This window comes from Dipodomys spectabilis, unplaced genomic scaffold (assembly GCF_019054845.1).
Source record: "Dipodomys spectabilis isolate Male_0828 unplaced genomic scaffold, ASM1905484v1 ptg000394l, whole genome shotgun sequence".
NCBI classification, from domain to species: Eukaryota; Metazoa; Chordata; class Mammalia; order Rodentia; family Heteromyidae; genus Dipodomys; species Dipodomys spectabilis.
In genome coordinates, this window is record NW_024871071.1 from 585147 (window position 1) to 602529 (window position 17383).

A 17383-nucleotide genomic window follows, 5' to 3' on the forward strand; every position below is an offset into this window, starting at 1 on the left:
TGCATGCATGAGGCCCTGGATTCGATTCCTCAGCACCACATAAACAGAAAAAAGCCAGAAGTAGCACTGTGGCTCAAGTAGGGTGCAAGCCTTGAAATGAAGAGCTGAAGGACAGTGCCCATGCCCAGAGTTCAGCCCCACAAACAAAAAACAAAAAATGTCCTACAAATTTATGAATTTTATTAACTTTTCACATATTTATATAATACACCATCCTGATCAAAATCTATTGGCCCTTCCCCCACCATATGTCTTCCTCCTAAGTAGTGTATTGCTTGTTTGTTTGTATGTTGTGGCGTTTGAACTCAAGACCTAGGCACTGTCCCTGAGCCTCTTTGTGCTCACTCTACCATTTGAGCCACAGTGCCAATTCCAGTTTTTGAGTGGGTAATTGGAGATAAGAGTCTCACGGGCACTTCTCTGCCCAGGCTGGCTTCAAACCACTATCCTCAAATCTCATTCTCCTGAGTAGCTAGGATCACAGATGTGAGCCACCGGTGCCTGGCTACTTGTTTGTATTTGTGGATCTAGATTCTGTATATGAGAGTACATATTATTTTAGCAGATATATTTGGTTTTGAGACTGGCTTATTTGAGGTAACATAATGATCTCTAATGCCATCCACTTTTCTGCAAGTGACAATATTTTCATTCTTATTATGGCTAATACTCCATAGTGTATATACACCATGTTTTCCTTATTCATTCATCAGTTGACGGGCACCTAGGCTGATTCCGTAACTGCTATTGTTAATTATTCTGACTTATGTTCCTTTAGATATATGTCTTGGGCTGGGGTAATAGAAATATATATATATATATATATATATATATATATATATATATATATATATGATTTTTGTGTGTTTAGTTTTACTGATTTTCATAATGGCTGCACTAATTTATATTTTCAGCAATGGAAAAGGGTCACTTTATCCTCACATCCTCACCAATATTTGTTGCTTACTTTTATGATGATAAATATTTTGATTTGGAATGAGATAAACTATCAGTGTTGTTTCAATTTCTTTTTTTATGGCTAATAATGTTGAACATTTCTTCATGTATTCATTGGCCCTATGTATTTCTTCTTTGGAAACTATGTGATTTACCCATTTATTAATTAGGTAATTAATTCCATTAGGGTTTACTTTTCCATGTTGTTTCTGTATTCTGAATATTAATCGCTTATTAGATGAATAGCTTCCCAAGATTGTCTCTTATTCTATAGGCTATTTCATCAACCTAATTGTTTCCTTTGATGTGCAGAAGCTTTTTCATTTGATGCAGTCTCATTTATGAATTCTTGTTTACTCTTAATGTTTATTTGCTAAGTAACTTAATGTTTTAGGATAAAATTGTTAAATGAATATATTATAACATATAATAAAGGGTCAGTAATATTGGAAACATGGAAAAGTATTGAATATAAATACATCATTAGTTTTTGTTACTATTTCCAAATTTGAATTCTCATTTTTATAAATTCATAGTATGTTATCTAATGTTTTGTTCCCTTTACATTATGAGTTTTTATTAGTAAATGGTATATAAATAATTAGTAAATGTGAGTATAGGCTTTTCAAAAATGTTCCCTTCTTTTTTTGGTAACTATGGAAAATTCATTGCTTGAATATTTTTTCTTTAAGTAGTTATGCAAAGAAGTTTATTAGACTGCATCAGCTTCCAGGAGGTTGGTCAATTCTGGAAAAAATCAAACATACTGGAAACTCGAAGGTTCTTGGTTCTAGCAATCCCTAACGTCTTCATGCTATGTTATATCTTGATTATATATAGCTCTACTAAATATCTACCTAGAGCTAAATCATTTTATTGTTTTATTCTCAAATGCAATACCTATCTGCAGATCTACATTGATCTAGAAAGGATACTCTAAAAGTACATGAAACCACCTCTACACCTTATGAGTGTTTTCTATGTAATTTTTCTATGTAATTTTCTCATACATATATCAGAAAATAAAAACATTTTGTTTAAGAATAAAAAAAATAATTAGTAAATGGTATAAATATTAGTAAATATATATATTTATATCATTATATATGTTAAACGGCATGTATATTATAAAATAATTTAAAGACACCAGGACCAACAAGATGTGAGGCAAGTGTACATCTAGGTATTCTGTCTGTTTTACCTTATTAGGAACACAGGAAATGTAACTTTCTCTTTCTCTGTCTTTATGTTGTATTGATGGGTAGGTAGATCAACAGTTTTCCTGACTTTGCATCACTGTCCACAAGTAGTTTTAGCAGCTTTGGTGGCCATTGTCAGGCCCTTCATTTCTAAAATGTGTCACACTAAATCTTCTATCTTTCTGTGTATGTTATTAGTTGAAATTTTCTATTTTTTTTAAAAAGGTCATCATCTCTTCAGTCAACAAGAGGTTCATTGAGGTTTGAGACTGGCTAGATAAAAAAGTTGTTTTTTTTTTCACTATTCCTACCATTTTTAAACCAGTTTCAAAGACTTCTGATATGATTATGCAATAACATTTGGTTTAATAAACTAATCGTGTATAGGTAAAGCAAGTCTGGTGGCTGCTAAATGTAATAAGACTTCGTTTTAAAGTATTCCTTGATGAAATGCTTAATTTTTATTTGAGAAACAGCACAAATAAGATTATGTAATTTAAACCTCTTATTAGCTCTGGATTGGATTGTGAATTTGCTAGTGCATTTGTCATTAAGATACAATTTACAGCTGAGCTTGGTAGCTTATATCGGTAATCCCAGCTATTTTGGAGGTAAAGATCACGAGAATCATAGTTTGAGCTCAACCCAGGCAAAAAGTTAGCAAGACTCTATCTTACTTAATGAATTTAGCATGGTAATGTTCTTCCACAATCTCAGCTATATAGGAAGCATAGGTAAGAGGATCCAGGTTCATGGCCAGCCCAAAAGAAAAACACATGACTCTATCTGAAAAATAACTAAACAAAAGAGTGGTTCCAAATGGTAAAGCACCTGTATAGCAAGCAGAAAGCCCTGGGTTCAAAACCTAATACAGTTTTAGGTTGTTTTTTTTTTTTTTTTAATTTTAAAAGGATAGAATTTGTAAAGTTCAGAAAAATTCAGAATCCAAACATACTCTGGATGTTATCAATGTAAACTAAAACCAGTCTGTTTCCCATACATTTTCTATAATAATGAATTGTTAGGTTTTTGGTGTATATTTAGAGATTTTAAGAAGCAAAAACACGGGTTATTTTTAGTGTAGCTTACCAAATATACCTAATCATATGAAACACCACCCCCCCCCTCTCTCTCTCTCTCTCCCTCTCCTCTTTCCTCTCTCCTCTCTCCTCTCTTTTTCCCCATTTCCTTCTCTACTCCTTTTCTCCATCATTTGCCAATGCTTTTTAAGGAAAAGCTTGTCTTAGGAAATTCAGAAACTTAATTGCTTTTAACATTAGACATCTGAAAACCTAAGTAACTCTGGAGGCAGAGATTGGTTTGTGGCCAGCCTAGGCAAAAAGTTAACAAGACTGCATCTCAATCAGCAAGCTAGGGATGAGGAGAGGATAGGAAGAAGCATCTCTGATTCTAGCTACACACAGTCATGTGCAGGATTATGGTGTGATATCAGCCTAGGCAAAAATGGAAAGCCCAAGGCTAGCCTCAGACAGAGATCCTCCCAATCCAATCTCCCTATTAGGCTTACCATAAATGAAAGGTCCCATTTACATGTGAAATTTATTACAACATTTAAACATTGTTTATTAGCTTTTTTACTTGAACCATGGCTCTACTTCTGGCTTTTGATGATTAATTGGGGATTAGAATGTCTCAGACTTCTACCTAGGTTGGCTTCAAACTACCATGAAGACCATAAACTGACCATAACTTGGGCTAGTTTATATTTACATGCTCAAATTATCCCCAGTTGGTACATGTATTTCAGCTAAAGATTTAATACCTAATGAAGAAAGTTCTTGATAAAATCAGTGCATGGTTGGATAAGATAAAATATATATAATTGAAGTGTCTTTCAGAAATTTCAGAAGACACTTCTCAGGAAGACAATACAAAGTTTACAAATTTTGTAAAAGTCTCTGAAAAATCTTATCTAACCAGATACATAGGAAGGAGATTTTTTTTTTAAAGACTTGTGTTCATTTTTCTAAAAATACAAATTAAACTACTCTAACCTTAAAATATCATAAGGTTCTCTTATAAATCACTTTTATATAGATTCAGTTTGAAGTGATTCGAATTCTAGTCTAAATAATAGCTGATCTTTATCAGCAAAGATAAACAGACCTGTTTTCTAAGAATTGCATTTGTTTCTGATATTATCACTTATATTCTCTGTTAAGAATGGAACACTATGGGAAACAAAGCAATAGAAGATGTTTCATCACTATAACTTCTTAATATTCACACACTTATTATGAAACACCTTGTAGAGAAACAGAAATACCACTCTGTTCATTCTTATTTCATAGATATGAGAACTGAGGGATGTGAGAACTGAAGGCCTGAAAGATGTCTACCCCAAAAATGTCTAACAAAACATTGAATTTGTTACTATGTTTTCATCTTTATCTAAAGTATTGTTGGGAGTAAGTGATAATACCAATTGGAATAGTTAGATAAGCTTGACCCTGTTGTTAGTTTTTTGTATACATTCACTTGTTCCTCACAACAGCTTTATGTAACATGCTTATCTATTACACTAGTGTGTAAATATGTGTGTGTATACATGTATATTTAGTCAAATTACAGATATTAGTACCTTCCCCAAAGTTATGTCATGAAAGTTAAAAGATATTCTGGCTCCATATGTTCAGTTTACTGTACACTTTACACAACTGTCATAGTCTTTATGATAACAAATATTGTAAGCACTATATAGAAATGTAAAAACTCTATCAGAGAGAAGAGAACATGGAAAGGAGGAGATCAAAATCTGGTTTTTTTTCACCGTGAAATGTTGCCAGTTGGATTGGGGTATCCTGAAACCTTACCTGTAAACAGTTGAGCATGTATTTCTAAATAATAAGTATGTACTCTTAGGCAACCATAATACCAGTATTACATCTAAATGTAATTTTTTTTTTTGGGGGGGGGTCCGGTCATGGGGCCTGAACTCTGGGCCTGGGCGCTATCCCTCAGCTCTTCAGCTCAAGGCTAGCCCTCTACCACTTGAGCCACAGTACCACTTCCAGCTTTTTTCTTTTTGCTTATGTGGTGCTGAGGAATCGAACCCAGGGCCTCAGGCATACAAGGCAAGCGCTCTACCACTGAGCCAACTTCCCAGCCCCTAAATGTAATTTTTTAATACCATCTAATAACATGCTCCCAGTTATCCTAAAAGTTATCATTTATAATGGCTTTTTCCTCTTGAGAATGCATTCAAAGTTTATGTATCCAGTTAGTGGTTATTTTTCTATAGCCTCTCAACCTAAATATAGGCTTGCCTGCTAGTTTTTGTTGGTGGTTTTTTTTGGGGGGGGGATGTTATTTGTACTTTGATAGTACTGAAGATTGAAATAAGGACCATGAACTTTCCAAACAAGTGCAATACCACTTGAACCACTTCTCTATTCCCTGTTTACATTGAGACCGTATCTCAAATATAACCCCATATAATAATATAGAACATACAGGCCTTGCAGGGCGCCAGTTGCTCACACCTGTAATCCTCAGGAGGCTGAGATATGAGGATCTCGGTTCAAAGCCAGCCCTGGCAGGAAAGTCCATGAGACTCTTATCTCCAATAAACTACTGGAAAACCGGAAGTGGTGCTGTGGCTCAAGCCGTAGAGTGCTCGCCTTAGCTGAAGAGCGCAGGGACAACACCCAAGCCCAGACAGAGTTCAAGCCCCACGACTGACAAAAAAAAAAGAAGAAGAAGAAGATATCGGCCAATCTGGGTTGCAGTGCAGCTCTTTGTGCTTCCTCTGTAGGTGGCATAACAGGAACTTTTATGTCTAGACTTTCAACTATGATTCCCCCTAACCTTTGCCTTCTAAGTAGCTAGTATTAAAGGCTCAGAGCTTTAGTGTAAAGGTGTTGTACAAGGGGGTTACAGTTATATAAGTAAGGCAATAAGTACATTTCTTATCAAACATTGTTCCCCCCTCTCTAGTTTTTCTCCCACTTTCCCTTCCCCCCTGACTCCTGCCACACCCAAGATGTAAAGTTCAATTTCCAATGTAGTGCCTTGTGAGTCACTGTTGCATTGGTTCACCCTTTATCCTTTGTCTCACCATTTTGTTATTCCCCTTCCCCAAATCTGATAAATGTATATGTAAGACACAGGGTACCTAAATCGTAAACAGTGACAACAGGGGATAAAGCAAAGAAGGAAAAACAAAAAGAAATAACTCCACACAGTACATTAAAAACAACAAAAAAGAAAACAAACTTCTTTGCATATTTTGGAGATCATCTTGATTAGGATCTTTTAATTATGGTCATATGTATATAGTTCTTGTGGTTTTGTGTTTCTCTGCTACGACTATCGTAGACATATACTAATTATGACAAATGAGGGAAACCCTGGAGCCTATGTTTCTTTGCTCTATGTGACAAACCTACAGCCCGCATTTTACTTAATGTTGAAAAGTTACAACCATTTCCTCTAAAATCAGGAATGAGACAAGGATGTCCTTTCCCTCCACTTCTTTTCAATATTGTATTGGAATTCCTAGCCAAAGCAATAAGAGACAAACATAAAGGGGATCCAAATAGGGAAAGAAGAAGTAAAATTCTCCCTCTTTGCGAATGACATGATCCTGTATTTAAAGAACCCCATAGACTCGTCTCCCAAGTTGATCCGAAACTTTGGCAAAGTAGCAGGGTATAAAATTAATCCATAAAAATCAATAGCTTTCAAAAGAGGTTGAAATCAGAAAAGCAACTATAATAGCTCCTTCCCCCCCCCCCAAAATAAAATACCTAGGAATTAACCAAGAAGTGAAGGACTTCTATGATGAAAACTTTAAAAACCAAAAAAAGGACATTAAAGCAGATTTCAGGAAGTGGAACACCTTCCTTAAATGCTCCTAGATTGGAGAATTAATATCTTGAAAATGTCAACACTGCCCAAAGCTATCTACAAATTCAGTGTAATACCCATCAATATACCAACAACATTCTTTAATGAAGTAGAAGATAGAATCCAAAAATTCATATAGAATAATAGAAGACCACGAATAGCAAAAACAGTCCTTAGCAGGAAAAACAGTGCTGGAGGAATATCAATACCAAACTTCAAACTCTATTATAAAGCTATAGTTAGAAAAACAGCTTGGTACTAGTACGTGAATAGGCCTGAGGACCAATGGAATAGAAGACCCAGACATGATCCCACAGACCTATGGCCACCTAATCTTTGATAAGGGAGCCAAAATTATCAGATGGAAGAAAGCCTCTTCAGCAAATGGTCCTGACAGAATTGGCTATATACATGTAGAAAACTAAAGTTAGATCCTTATATAGCACCCTACACCAGAATCAACTCCAAATGGGTCAAAGACTTGAGATAAGAGCAGATACCCTGAAAATAGTACAGGAAGAGATAGGGGATATACTAGGACTCCTTGGCACACACTGAAACTTCCTAAATTATGATCCATAATCACAACAAATCAAAGAAATGGTGGATAGATGGGATTGCATTAAATGGCAGAACCTTAGAATGGCAAAGGACATAGCTAGCAAGATAAGTAGAAAGCCCACAGATTGTGAGAAGATCTTTACTAGCTATATAACAGACAAGAGCCTCACATCAAAATATACCCAGAGCTCAAAATATTAAATCCCCCCGTAACAAATCCTCAAAGAAGCAACCATCCATTAATAACTGGGCTAAAGAATTAGAGACTTCTCTAGAGAGGAATTAAGAATAGCCAATAGACATATGAAAGAATGTTCAACATCTCTGGCCATAAAAGAAATGCAAATCAAAACTACATTGAGATTCCACCTCTCCCCAGTTAGAATGCCCATTATCAAGAAAACAAATAACAGTAGATGCCGGCATAATGTGGCCAAAAGGGATGCTGCTACACTATTAGTGGACATGTAAGGTGGTTCAACCACTCTGGAAACCAGTATGTAGGTTCGTCAAAAGAATAAACATAGAATGCCCCTATAATCCATCAATCTCATGGCTGGGCATTTACCCAAAAGAACACAAACAAGGCCACACTAAAGCTACCAGCACAGCTATGTTCATGTAGCATACCATAGCTAAGATATGGAGCCCACTCAGATGGTCCTCAGTAATTGAATGGATCAAGAAAATGTGGTATACATATTACACAATGAAATTCTGTGCTTCCATCAGAAAGAATGACATGGCCCATTCGTAAGGAAATGGAAAGACTTGGGAAAAAAATCATATTAAGTAAGCCATACCCAAAGAAACATAGACACCATGTTTTTTAATACATTTTTATTTTTATTGTAAAGGTACCTAGGGGTTACAGTTAATTAAGTCAGATAAAGAACACATTTCTTTTTGAACAATGTCACCCCTTCCTTGCTCTCTGTTTTTCCCTCCTGTCCCTACCCACAAGTTGTATAGTTCATTTTCAACCTAGTGTCTAGTGAGTATCACTGCTGCATTTGTTCACCCATTGTCCCACCATTTCTGTGTCTACCCCCTTACCCTACCAAAGACAGATAAACAAGACAAAAGGAAAGAAAATAAAAACAACAAAGAAGTAAGCCTCTTGTTTCCATTTCCTGGAGTTCATTTCAACAGATGATCAGATGCACATAGCTATTGTGCCTTTGTATTCCTCTCCTAAAAATATCCTCCTTTGGTCTCACTCTGTATGAATGCCTAGAGACCTGTATAATTTATCATGTCCCAATGTGTTAACATCCAGTGTGTTTACTTATAGATTTATAGGCACATTCTAGCTACCACAACTGAGGGAAAACATGTAACCTATGTTTCTCTGGGTCTAGCTTACTTGGCTCAATAAAATTTTTTCTGTCTATTTCTTTACCAATGGTACAATATCATTCTTTCTGATGGATGAACAGAAGTCCATTGCATATACATACCATATTTTCTTGATCCATTAGTCCACTGAAGAACATCTGGGTTGGATTCTATATTTTGGCTATGATAAACAATGCTCCAATGAACGTGGTTATGCTGGTAGCTTTAGTGTGGCCTTATTTGTGTTGTTAATAAATGCCCAGGAGTGGAATTGCTCTATATTTAGTCTTTTCAGGAACCTCCATACTGCTTTCACGAATGGTTGAACAAGTGTACATCCCCACCAACAGTGTAATAGAGTTTCCTTTTGGCCACATCCACACCACCATTTGTTATTGTTAGTTTTCTTAATAATGGCCATTCTAAGTTGAGTGAGATAGAATCTCACACCAGAATCAATTCAAAATGGATCAAAGACCTCAATGTAAGGCCATAGACCATGAAAACATTGTACAAACTAAATCGTTATCATGTGCCTTTGTGAAGAAAATTGACTATCCTTACCTTTGTGGAGTTTGCATGCAGCCCTTAGGGGGGGAAAAAAAATAAGTAACTGTGCTACTGTGAAGTATCATCTGAGTCATGAAGAAACATATACGTAAGGTATTACATGAAAAAATTACAAGAATTAGCTTTAAAGTAGCTGTGTGTTACTTAACATTTTGTTTAATGGAGCTAATTGCAATGCTTTCTATAGATCATTTTCCCAAATAATTTTAATCTTTAACTGTTCCATTTAACTATAGTTCAATACTTCTATCACCTTCATCTCTTTTCAGGCACCCAATCCTATGAACAGAGCTAATCCTTAGCACACAAAACTCATGATCCCAACTTTCTGTCCTGGTTCTTCTTTAACCTCTTAGCACTTGCGCTCGCGCGTGTGTTTGTGTGTGTGTGTGTGTGTGTGTGTGTGTGTGTGTGTGTGTGTGTGTGTGTGTCCTCATAATACTTGATTTATTTGACCACTGCAAAACCTGGTTCTTTTTCTTTTCAGGATCTTCTGTGAGCTCCTTTTCTGTTATATGGGTAAACCTCAGGACTTTCTACTTAGCCCTCTTCATCTTTTATCCTAAACATTCTGTTGATATTCACATTAGTTACAATATTACACCACCAACTCCTGAATTTACATGACCTATCTTCAGATGGATTTTACTGTTCTTGAAAGTCACAGGCATTTCTAGTTCATATTCAAAATAAGTCATATTATTTTTCCCTCCAAGCCTCTTCTTCCTTTGTTTCCTATCTGAATGGTATTAATGATCATTTTTTTCAGCTCTCAAGCCATTTTCTACTATTATTCTTTATCCCCTTTTGTCTGGCTCACCATGTCTAATCAGTTCAGATCTTTAGGAATGTCATCTCCTAAAACAATTTTGAAACCATCACTGTGGATTCCATTGCAACTACCTCTCTCTCTATAGATAGATAGATAGATAGATAGATAGATAGATAGATAGATAGATAGATAGATAGATAGATAGATAGATAGATATGTATATGTGTATATGTATATATACATATATATATATGTATATCATCTCCTAACTGGTCTTAGCCTTCATCTTTTTCTCTAGTCCAGTCTGGAGGTAGTATCCTAACCTCTGAATTGCAAATCTGATTTTATTACACCCTTGCTTGCAGTCTCTGTGTAATACCCCTTCAAACAGCAGAGAGAAGTCCATGTTCCTTTTCATGATACACAAGGCACTTCTTGGTTTATTCTCTGCCTGGCTGGTTCTCCAGCTCTTAACCCTCTCTACTCCCATCTCTTCTCTGTGCTATTGACAGACAAACCTTACATGCTATTTCCTCTACCTACCCTAAACTTTGGCTCCCCTGTGTGCTTTCACCTGCCTTTTACATGTGCTTAGGTCTGAACTGGAACCTGTAATCTGGAAAGACTACTTTATTCCTAAAGTAATGGCCAATTCCCTGCTTATACTTGCTTAAGTTCTTGTCTTTGTGCCCTAGTACAATTACAATGTCTGCTCCTCGAGAAAATGACTCTGCCATTTAGCTATTCACCATTTAGCTATAACTACAGTTCATGATATAGTGCAGAGCCTAGTGATATATATATATAGAGAGAGAGAGAGACAGACAGACAGACAGACAGACAGACAGACATGATGAAGAGAAAAGTGAGAGTAAGAGAGAGGAGGGATGAGGAAGGAAAGAATGAATAGGGAAGAGGCAGGGAGAGAGAGGAGAGAGGAAGAGAGTAAAGCCATATGATTAAGAATATAAGCTCCAAGTTGAATGGATCTGGATTCCTGCCTTAGTTGTATTACTAACCAAATGAATACAAGTATGGCCTCAGCTCCAAGCATTTCATCTGTGAAAATAAGGCTGTCAATAAGGAATCAAATGTTATAAGGAATCAAGTGAAAGAATACTTAACATCTGGGAATGTGGCTCTATGTGGCTCTAGCAAGTAGAAGGCCCTGAATTGAAACCCAAGTACTACCAAGAGACAGGAGGAGTGGGGGGTAGACCAGAAGGGAAAGGGAGAGAAAGAAAGAGAGAGAAATGAGGTTGAAAAGAACACTGGCAAAATATTAAGAGTATTGCTAGAGAAGTATATAATAAAGATTAGCCATCATTTAATTCTGTCCTGCTTCATGAACATATAGGATGAGAAAAACATTCAGTTTTTGTTTTTGACAATAAAAGCATACTTAAAGGAATATATGAACCTACTGACAGAGATTACTTAATTACTATCTAGAGGCCCAAGACATGTTATTATGCTTCAGTCCCTGAAAAAGTTGACTGATTTCCCAGTTAGACAAAAGTTTAATTATCACATGAAGTAAAACAAAAATCTTCACTTGTTACAGGGAACTATGAAGCCAAGTATGGTATATTTTGAAATGTACCTTATAAATAAATACTGCATGAAATGGAAGGGAGAGTTTATCGTAGCTGAAAACAGATTATGAAAACTGCTATCTCTAAATGTCTTGCTCTTCAAGTGTCCTTTTATTGGGGCAATAGATATATAAGGTTGAGAAATGATCTTACTGTGTAGCCTAGGCTGTCCTTTAATGTATAATTATCCTGCCTCCATCTTCTAAAGTATTACAGGTGTAGATCAACATGTCAAGCTTTACAAGTTGGTTTTGGTACTGGGGCTTGAACTCAGGACCTTGCACTTGCTACACAAGTATACACATCCATTCTTATTTTGCTTTTACTGTCTTTTAAGATAGGCTGTCAAATTTTTGCAAACTAAAACACCTCTATTTTTGCCCACCTACTAGTTGAGTATACAGGTATGAACCATTATACAAAACTTGGGGTGGGGGGTGTTTGTTTTTTAGCATATGAATGAAATATAAATGTTAGGTAGCACAGAAAGATACTTTTTGAGTATGTAAAACAATATGAGAGACTGGGTAGTTGATAAAGAAACAAATCCCATTTCTCAGTTCTGGGAACTCCAGTGTCAAGGTGCTTACAGGTTTGTTTGCTGGCTAGGTCCAGTCTCTGTTTCCAAGATGTCTTCCTGAAATCTGTTTCCTGTTGTAGCAGAAAAGCAGATGAGATTACTCTTTAACCAGCCTGTTTGTGAAAGAGTGGGTAACTTTGATCTGTCTGATTTCATACTGCAATCCTCCTGTCTCTACTTCTTTAATACTGTAGCTAGGACTAAACATTCATCACTATGCCTTGCTTCAAGTATTCTTAAAGAAGGGAAGTAAACTGTTAATTTAATATTATTGCTCCATTTAGTTGTTTTTCTCATTTTCACTGAATTTATTATCTATTAATAGATGATACCAATTAATTTTTTTGCACCTTGGTAGCATATTTTTACTCTTATTCATTCTGACAGTACATTTAACTCTCAAACTGTGATCTGTAAAGAGAATAGAGCACTTTTTTGGATCAGTTAAGTACAGGAAGACTTCCTACTCCCCATCATGTTGTGGAAGATTTTTCCATTTGTGGGTTTTATCTAGCCTAATCCATGCATATGGTTTGGAGAATTCACTGAAACATTGTCTGATGAAAAAGCTTTCCCGAGTATAGACAGAACTGGTGGAATAATATTGGTTCTTCAATGTCATATTTGGTACTGTGGAAAAGGAATAAATGATACTTTGACACTCTGGTTATTCTCAACAGAATGCCTGCCAGCAGAATAAATCATTCACCTTTCAGAAAAGATCTGAGCATTATTACCTTGGTGATCTGTTGGATGTCTTATTTTTTGGAAGAGAACAACAACTACAACTTAAGCAAACTTAATATTTGCCTTGATTATGTTCAGGCTTTTAAGTTATCATTATCAAAAGTAACTTCTGAGTAAAGTGAACAAACATATAGAGCAACTTTGAAAAGTGGTAAACTTAGAAGTTTGAAGTATTAGTAGTGATTCCTTTATTGAAAAGAAAAGGTTAGAATGATTAAACAAGGTTAGTCCCTCATATCAGAGCTCTGGAGACTTTCCCAAATCTAACCAGTACAGTTTACCACCCATTTTTTTCAAAAGAATTTAGATAACTTTTGTACTAATTCAGGTGTGTTTTTCTTTTTCTATCTCATGCTTATTAACATTCCATTGTTTTTTGTTAGTCTTTACTAGAATACAAAAGGGAAATTATTGTTTTTCACATTTTCTCTATTTTTAGTAATTGAAGGGTATGAGTGACAAGCTGTTAAAAATGAAATAACAGCTCATGTGATTAAAGCATCTATCTAGCAATAACGAAGCCCTAAGTTCAAACGGCAGTACTACAAAAGGAAGGGAAACTGTGGGTTAGGAAAAAAATGTAAACCACATACACAATAAAGGGTTACTATAACAATTTATAATCAATCCATACAAATGATTAACAAAGAAACATAGAATAGCAAGTGTTCATATGACCTGAATGCACATTTTTCCAAAGACAACATAAAAATAAACAACAGGTATATGAAAAGATACTCTGCATCACTAATTAGCTTAAGGAAAAACAAACCAAAACTACTGTGAGATACCATGTTACACCTATTAGGATAACTACTATGGAGAGACAAGAGGTAACAAGTATTGTCAAGATTAGAGAAAAAAAATTCTTTTACCCTATTGATAAGAATGTAGATTGATGCAATCCTTATAGAAAACACTATGGAGGTTCACTTTAAAAAGCAGCGGGGAGGGAGGAATTGAATTGTAGTATCTTACAGCCTTTCCTCCAATAGGCACATGGCAAAAGAGAAGTGAAATAACCACCAAATAAAGATATCTACACTCTTGAGTTCATTACATCATTCACAGGATATATTTCAAGATATATCAACAAATGAATGATGAGAAAAATTGTACTGCATATCTCGAACTGTATTTTTCAAAGGTCAAAAAAGATACTGCCATTTGAGGATGAACTGAGAAAGCATTATATGAAATGAAATAAGCAAGACACAAAAATAAAAATATTTAACCTGATCTACATGTGAAATTTCAAAAGAAAAGTAAAATATCCAGAGAGATTAAAACAGTAGTTACCAGACAAAACCAGGAAATATGTATCAAAGGTACAAAAAAAATCTCAGATATGTAGGATGAACAAACTAAAAGATCTAATGTATAACATTAAGGTTATAGATAGGAGATATTAATCTCTTTCCATGGGGGAGAATCGAAGATGATGGATATGTTCATATGAGGGGTGTGTGTGTGTGTGTGTGTGTGTGTGTGTGTGTGTATGTGTGTGTGTGTGTGTGTGTGTGTGTATCATAATATTGTGTTAGTTCTCAAGTGCACACAGTTTAAAAAAATTTAAGTGACCTTAGCTTATACCTAAATTTCATCCTACTGTGTGTGCCTGGTCAGCTGTTTCTCATTCACAGCCTTACTATTCAATTAAGGAAATGAGACTTCAATAAAGCATTGAAGTGTGATTAAGGGTATGCTTAGAAGTGTTTGTAAAATGACAAATGGTCAGTAGACTCCAGTCATATGTAAAGCCTATTTATGCAACATTTACTTTTTAAAAAAAAAACTAGAGTATATTTTCTAGGATAAAGAGATCCTTGAAAAACCCTGCACCAGAATCAATTCCAAATGGATTCAAATGAATCAAAGACCTCAAAGTCAAAGCAGACACCCTAAAAATATTACAGGAATAGGAGAAACTCTAGGGTTCCTTGGCAGAGGTCGAAATTTTCTTAATAAAGATCCAGAAATATAACAAATCAAAGAAAGGTTGGACAAATGGGATTGCATGAAACTGCAGAGCTTCTGCATGCCAAAGGACGTAGCTAGTAAGATCAATAGAAAGCCCACAGAAATGTTATTCTTTCTAATTGAAGCATAGAATTCCATGTGTATATTTTCCACATTTTCTTGATCCACTGAGCGGCATCTGGGTTGGTTCCATATCTTAGCTATAGTAAATAAGGCAGTGAATGTGGTAGGTTTAGTATATCCTTGATTGTGGTCATTTGGGTAAATTCCCAGGAGTAGGATTTCATTGTCATAGGGGAGACCTATATTTAGTCTTTTGAGGTACCTCCACATTGCTTTCCACAGTGGTTGAATAAGTTAGCACTCCTACCAACAGTGTAATAGCATTCCTCTTTGTCCACATCCCTGCCAGCATCTGTTGCAAGATTTCTCGATTATGTCCATTCTAACTGGTGTAAGGTAGAATCTCAATGTTGTTTTGATGTGCATTTTTTTATAGCCAGAGATGTTGAGCCATTCTTCATGTATCTCTCCCATTTCCTCTTCAGAGAGGTCTCTTTTAAGGTCGTTAGCCCTCTTTTTAATGGGATGGCTGTTTCTTTGTGGTTTGTTTTTGGGAAATTTAATTCCTTGAGCTGTAGGTATATTTTAGACATGAGGCCCTTGTCTGTTGTATGGCTAGTAAAGATCTTCTTCCAGTCCATGGGCTTTCTGTTGATCTTGCCAGCTATGTCCTTTGCCCTGCAGAAGCTCTGCAGTTTAATGCAGTTCCATTTATCCATCCTTTCTTCGATTTGTTATGTTTCTGCTTCAGAGTTTTTTTTAACTGTTGCTCTATTGGTATTTTCAGTTGGATAATTCTTTGTAGTGGGGAGATTCACCGTGCATTATAAAAACGTTTACCATTTACCAACTCTAGTCTTTGCCTTTTTACATTAATTATACAGAGAAGAGATTTAATTAACATTCCAAGAGTATTTAGAATATATTCCAATCAACCCCACCCCCTATTCACTCCTTACATACTTCCCAAGACAATTTCAACAACTTTCATTATTTTATATTCGTAGGTATAATCTACCTTGACCATATTCAATTTTTTTCATCCTCCTATTAGCCAAACAACAAAGAGACCAGTACCCTTTCCTCAACTGTTTCTCTTTCTTCATCCCCCCACTCCTGTCAATCAATAGATTATATTGAGATTCTTTAAGCTGTTTTTATATATACTTGTGATATATTTCAAAATTATTCATTCTTTTTCCTTCCTCCTTCCCCTTCTGCCAAATAATGCCTAGTTAAATTCATGATCTGGTTTTAACCACACACACACACACACACACATATATATATATATATATATATATATATATATATATATAATTTTTCATATAGGGATATACCCATATGTATATGTCCATGGACAGGTTTATCTTTTAGATCTACCTCCCATTTTTAAGTGAAACATGTTATCTTCTTTTTTTGAGCTTGTCATGTCTCAATATGCTGTCCTCCAGTTGCATCCATTTTCACAAAAATGACATTTCATTTTTCTTCATAGCTGTATAATTTCATAGTGCAAGCACACACACACATTCATACACATACACACACACACATACCATATCTTCTTTATTCATCTATTATTTTGACACCTTGGCTGATTCCATTGTTTGGCTATGTGAACAGTGTTTCCTACACCATGCAGAGATGGCTGGCTGGCCGACTGGCTGGCTGTGTATTTACTTACTTATGTCTAACTACCTAAAACACATACTTTGTATTATATAAGTTTTTGTTATTGTATTTGTCTTTGTTATTATTTTTATTTGTTTTAGTTTTCTTTGCTAGCCTAACTGTATAGTTCTTATTGTTGTGTTTTAGTTTTTGTTCTTTTTCTTTTTTCCCCCTAAATACCTGATAATGAACATTATTTTTAAATTCATAACTTTTTTTGTTTCCGCTAGGGAAGCTTTCCTGTAATTTTCTGGCTCACTATTGCCTCTGTTTTCTAAATACCAGTAGCATCCAAACTGTCTCTAGACATTGCCCAATGTTTCCTAAAAAATAGAATAGCCCCTAGTTAGGAACAATTGCTTTGCCAGGTGACCTATCAATCTCTGTACCATACTTGTTCTCAACCTTTATCTCAACTTTTGTTTCTTCTCATATTTGTTACTAATTTCTCTTTGCTTACCCATCTCCTGTCTTATTA

The 17383-nt window shown here is 35.4% G+C and overlaps 1 protein-coding gene across 1 annotated transcript in view; it reads left to right on the forward strand.

Annotated features, from left to right (window-relative positions):
- Nucleotides 1-17383, forward strand: part of Itfg1 (integrin alpha FG-GAP repeat containing 1) — a 205113-nt gene that overhangs the window by 18106 nt on the left and 169624 nt on the right. The gene's annotated exons all lie outside the window — the stretch shown is intronic.